Source organism: Varanus komodoensis, unplaced genomic scaffold (assembly GCF_004798865.1).
Source record: "Varanus komodoensis strain SLA01 unplaced genomic scaffold, ASM479886v1 scaffold11, whole genome shotgun sequence".
Taxonomy (NCBI): domain Eukaryota; kingdom Metazoa; phylum Chordata; class Lepidosauria; order Squamata; family Varanidae; genus Varanus; species Varanus komodoensis.
This window is the reverse complement of record NW_025335317.1, coordinates 13,153,193-13,158,982: the sequence shown is the minus strand read 5'-3', so window position 1 is coordinate 13,158,982 and position 5,790 is coordinate 13,153,193.

Genomic DNA, 5,790 nt, shown 5'->3' with positions numbered 1-5,790 from the left:
TTGGAGCCAACTGGGTGACTTTGGGCCAGTCACAGACTCTCAGCCCAGCCTACCTCACAGGGTTGTTGTTGTGGGGATAAGATGGAGGAGGAGATGCAAGCTGCCTTGAGCCCTTTGTAGGAAAAAGGCAGGATATAAATCAAAAAATAAATAAAAATAAATAAATGTTCCCCTGACTAAATGACTCGAACATCAACACCACAAGCAAGTCCCATTCAGAGCAATGGGATAGGATTTAGTCGCCAGTTAGGCTTCAACCCTTACTCTGAAGAATTATTGGAAGGTGTCATGCCTGACGCCCCGACAGAGGCAGCACCTCGCGAGGAGGATGCATGCTTGAGACTCTGTAGCCAAATGTCTCTCCCACATCCCAGCTTGGGAATGGCCGAACAGAAGGCCATACCTCACCCCGACCCTATACCCATTGAGCAAACAGCCGAGCCTACGTCAGACCAAGGGAGCTCTGAGGGAAAAGACGCTATGAATCCCACTCATGGAGAGCCCTGAACCTCCTGGGCATGACACAGGAGACACAGGGGGCGAGCCGATCTTTCCAGCGCAGTGTTTAGACCTTCTTGACACAGGTTGGAGCAAAAGACTACTTTGCCACACCTCAGACGGGAAAGGTGGGACCAAGACAGCTAGTCCCACGAGGGCTCCCTGAGAGACGTCCCTGGGGAGTGAGCATCTGCCTTGTGAAGACCTTAACAGTGGAGCTTAACTGTAGTGTTTTAAATCTTGTAGACAAGTAGCAATACAAGACTTTAGTTTTATTGCTCACGAACGTGTGCGTTGTTTACACATTGAGCCGTTCTCAACAGAAGGATGTCCCATAGAGCTCAATGAGGCTCATAGATAGGACTATGTTGTAAGCCCAGCAGATTTAAGACTTGGTTCATGCAGGAAGCAAGGTCGTGCCTAGGTGGTCCCTCTTCAGATCACATGGATAAAACTTGTCACACATGAAGAATTACCCTAAGCTAGAACCCTTCTCCCTATTATGCTAGATCCCAAGAGATGTGGATGTATGGAGAAGCTTTCAACTGTCACCTTCACCTGCCATCTGAAGTCGGACAGTACAGAATCTGGTTTATCTTTGTCTCTTCTGTGTATGAATGAGACCTTAGCCGAGAGATGTAATAGTTTCTGGCTTGTGCCCAGAATTTAACAATACTGCATCCTTCTGTTCTCCACAACAACATATATTTAGCAAGGATTTATCTAACATTTCATAAAGTGGTAAAGGAATTGCATCACCTTAGCAAATTTGTTAACAATAAAGCTCAAATGCTACTTAAAATAAAAACAAACAACCCAAAAGCCACTGTGTTCAATTCCTAGAAGCAAAGAAAACCAAAGGTCAGTGGTGCTATCTTTATTCCAGATGTGAAGGTGTTGCAGCAGATTCTTTCATTTACTGTTGGGGATTTTAGGAATAGTGGACAGATCTCAAAGCACCGGGTGGATTCTGTAGCACTTTTAAAAAACCATCCTCAAACCTCTCAAAACTAAAAATGCAAAAACTGCCCCCCCCCCCAGAAGAAACCCTCTTATGTCACCCTTAAAGATAAGCAAGAGGAAGGATGGTTGGGACCTGCTACACCTTTTAGTATCCAGAGCTGGAACACCAGTGACAAGAAATTACTGCAATAAATAATATGCATTACTAATTTCATTTCTATAGCACCACACCATTCAGGGTCTCTCAAAGTTTTGTGTCAAGAGGTAATTTGTTCTTGGAATTTTGCAAGCAGTTAGTAGGTGTAACAGAAGGGTCAGTTCAGGTGTGGAGCTAATTAAGAGCTCTGAATATATTAGAATGCAAATAGAGGTTAAGGTGGAGCAAAATAACCTTCCAATTTTCCCTGGGTTTAGTATTTTCTATAGTAACGGTGATTTCACTGGGCTAGAAGCTTGTTCTGGTTTGTTCTGCTGGTTTATACTTTGGGCTGCTTGCTTGCTTATTTATTTATTTAAGGCATTTCTATCGCATCCAATACAACAGTCTCAGGACAGTGATACAATGGAACATCAATCTTTAAAATACAGGGGAAAATAAAACAGTTTTGGCCTGGCACCGAAATGCATAAAGCATTGGCCCCAGGCACACCTCTCTGGGCATCAGGTTCCAAAGCTGGGCCCACCACAGAGAAGGCCCTTCTCTGGGTAGCCACGCTTCTGATCTCCTTCAAAGAGGGCTTGCAAAGAAGGACCTCAGACCATGGTCTCAGGGGTTGGGCAGGTGTATCTGGAGGGAGAGCAACTCTGCCTGTCTATGACTCGGAGAGTTTTGTTGAGCCTTCCCTTCCTCGATTCACTGTGCCTTTCTCTGGCTGGAAAGACCCCTGGTCAGGATCATATGCTGCAACATTTTGGTGCATTTAACATTTGTTGGTCCTAAAGTATCACAGAAGCCCCCTGCTGATTGTTGTGCTTCCGGTTGGTTGGCAGCTGTAGGTTTGCTATTGGCTCTAATTCCTACATCAAACTGCCTTCTCAGTCAGACTATTATACTATTTGTCACTTTAGTGTCAGTCACTTTCTAAAGCAGAAAGACTTCATATGTTGCTCCAAATACAGCCGTTCAACTAATCGATCGAGCAGCTTTGAAACGGGCAGAAAGCCCTGTCAAAGCTCCTAAATCATCAGCCATGGAAACGCTGGTGTGGAGGTACTTGTGAGAATTGCTGTCTCTCTCTCCAGGAAAAGCAAATGTATGATTAAGTCCGTAGACTTATTCTGACAGGATTACTCAGGTTAGAAAGCCAAGCACGAAAAATGCAGCTGTGGGAGAAGATGCATCTTTGTTACCCGTTGCCAAAAACAAGGTCACAATTGCAGGTCATGAAAGGGGAAGAAAAGGAAGCTGCAGTACTTTATTGCAATAAGTTTCTGCCACTAAATTTGTCTGAAGCGACTTGTGACATGCCCCAGATCAGCCATGGGAATGATCCCCCCACAACCTCTAATGGCAGTTTCCTTCATCAGATAGTTCACGTTGAGTCGATTGCGTTGCTGAGCGTTCTTCTCAACCAGCAAAGATAAATGAGTTCTGGGGATAATATTTCAATATGTAATGACACAATTACTGTGAGGATTCTTTGAAGAACCAGGTTATTAAATATTAAATATCAAAGCTGTAAATTATTGTAGCGACTTTATATAACTAAATTAAATTCAAACAAACCTAATTTTCTTAATCATTGAGTGTAATCCTCCAGGAACATATGTTATTAACTCAGCAACAAATGGCAGAGAAACTGTAGGGCTTCAAACAAGTTTTTTGATATTAAATTTTAATCCTTGGAAAATCTGCAGCATGGACGTCCCAATCCAGCATCTGTGATGGGTTCTTGATAGCATTTTCAAACTTGAGAAAGCGGCAATGTTCTGTATTGTCCTGAATGAAAATGGAAAGTCCACTTAGGGTGCAATTCGATGGCCTCCCAACATGGTCAAAAGGGATTCTTCACTGAGGTCCCTCAACCTTGGTGCTGTTGGGAAAATTCAGAGAAATCCTGGCAGAAAAGGGTTATTTATGCGCCTTTGTGTTATCAAATGCCTGCATCCCTTTCTCAGGAAGTATCCAAAATTCCAAGCCAGGTTATTGTTTGGCATTTGCTGTTACTTTAACAAGTGGGACTTCATGGCTTCCCCAGAAAGCTGCCAGGGCTATTGTTTTGCTGATCAGTAAGGGCTGATAAGGCAGCCAGGTTAACAGCATTGCAATCACCCTCATTTGCATGCCAAGACCCACAGTATTCCCTGTGCCTCAGTGATAGTTATGTTAACATCCTCCAATCAATTGCCACTGTATTGAGCCCCTTCTGCAGACCTCTCACCTTCTTCTGACTGTGTTCCCCTTATTTCATCATCAACTGCCCAGATGCTGGGTCCATGTGACTCAGAATCTATAAAACACTCTGTGCATGTTCTAAAACTTGTAGTTGGTGGTGAGAACCACTACCCGGGAGCATGCTGTCGTAAGTAACTGCAGGGGTCCTGGTTGATCTTTCAATAAAACTGTTGAGGATCAAGGCAAAAGGGGTCTTTCCTGACCGAACCTGATTATCCTGACTTGCAGCTTGGACTTTCATGGCCAAACCCCTGCCCACCCTGCCAGGAGCTGAGGTCCTTCCTTCGAGCAGTCAAAAGCCACACGCCATTTTCCTGGCAAGATGGTCTTTATTGCTCCCAAGTACAGATCACCCAGAATGGATCTCTGAGCATGCACAGAGCAGTTTGTTGAACCCAGTCTAGCGTTTCCCTCCAGGAACTCTCCTTATGAGTATGCCTGGGCCTCACCCCTTTGGGAGGGACCTTCTGAGAGTGAGCACATCTTTCCACGCAGTGCTCACTCAGCTGGGCCAGCCACCTCTGCTGAAGCCTCACCACGCAGCCAAGAGCGGGGGCACCCTGGTCTGCCTCTGAGAATTCCTCATCCTCAGAGACCCCTCCCTCTGGCTGCACATTCCCAGAAACTGCCTGGCTTGGTGAAGCGTCTGGCCGTGACCTAATCACCTCCACTGCCTCGTCTCCGAATCTTGACCTAGCTCATCCTCTGCAATTTCACTGCAAGATGTTTCACATTCTGATGCTGAATCATGGCCTGGGATGCAGCCAGAGCCCCGTGAGATGGATTACCCAGGACCACCATCCTTTCACTCCCAGCACACCCCCTTCACAGCTGGCGTGGGAAGGACCACCCTGGCTGCCTGCCTTGATTCAGTTTGGGGAGAGGGAGGAGAGAAGGCCAGGGCTGTCTCCCTAGGCCCATTCTTATTGGTGCCCCTCCCTCCTGCTGGACACAGTCCCGAGATAGATAACATGCATGGGGTGGGGTCTGATGGGGGCAGAGACAGCGACCACCATGCCTCTCCCTGGGCATGTGATGCGCTGAAGCCTTTGGCTTTGGAAGCTCATCCGCGTCAAGGGTGGATGGGTCACTCCGACACACCTTCATGTGAAAGACTTCCTTTGTGGGGATGGACAGCCTTGGCCCTGGAGTAAGGACCGGGAAAATGTTGTTGGCTTGTGGAACTAACCATTGGCTAGGCAAGCTGGGGATGATGGGAGTTGCCATCCAATGCAATCTGGAGGGCCACACTTTCCCTACCAGTGCTCTAAAGAGGAACAGGCTGGCCCTGTTCACTGCAGGGATGCTGCGCTCTGGTTTAGAGTTACCTGCTTATTTGAGACTGTGCAAGAATCAAGCCTGTTTCAGGATGACTCTCTTATTCCCAGCACGATTCTTGATGGGGGGGCAGAGTCTGTGAACTCGTCTAGCTGGGCAGCTGTCCCACTCTCTTGGTTTGTATGGGACTGGGGAAAGTGCTAAGTTCTCCACTAAATTCTGTGGGATTATGGAATAAGGACTGTGCTTGTAAATGCACACACACACAAACCCCTTGAACTGTAATTTCAGAAGCAACCCAGCACACTTTCCGCTCTTGCTCAACAAGCTCATCTCGCAGTTGACCTTAGAAAGAAATGGCAAAAGTGGGACCGATAAGAAGGCTGCAGGAAAGACAGTTTTGGCTGTGTTGTTTGGAAACCACGACTGCGTGTTCCGGCGACGTTAGCCACTCATCATTGCCAAAGTCGGTCCGTGCAGAAGTCCCGCACTCTCATTCTTTGGCGGTCTGGTTTTGATTTCCCCCGCTTTCTCCCCGAGAGTTTTCAGGAAGTCTGGGGGAGGGACGAGGCAGGCTCTTTTTTTTTTTTTTTGGTTCTGTTATAATGGGCCCCTTTGTGGCGATGGAACAAGAGGAAAGGTCTGCTCGGCTGGCG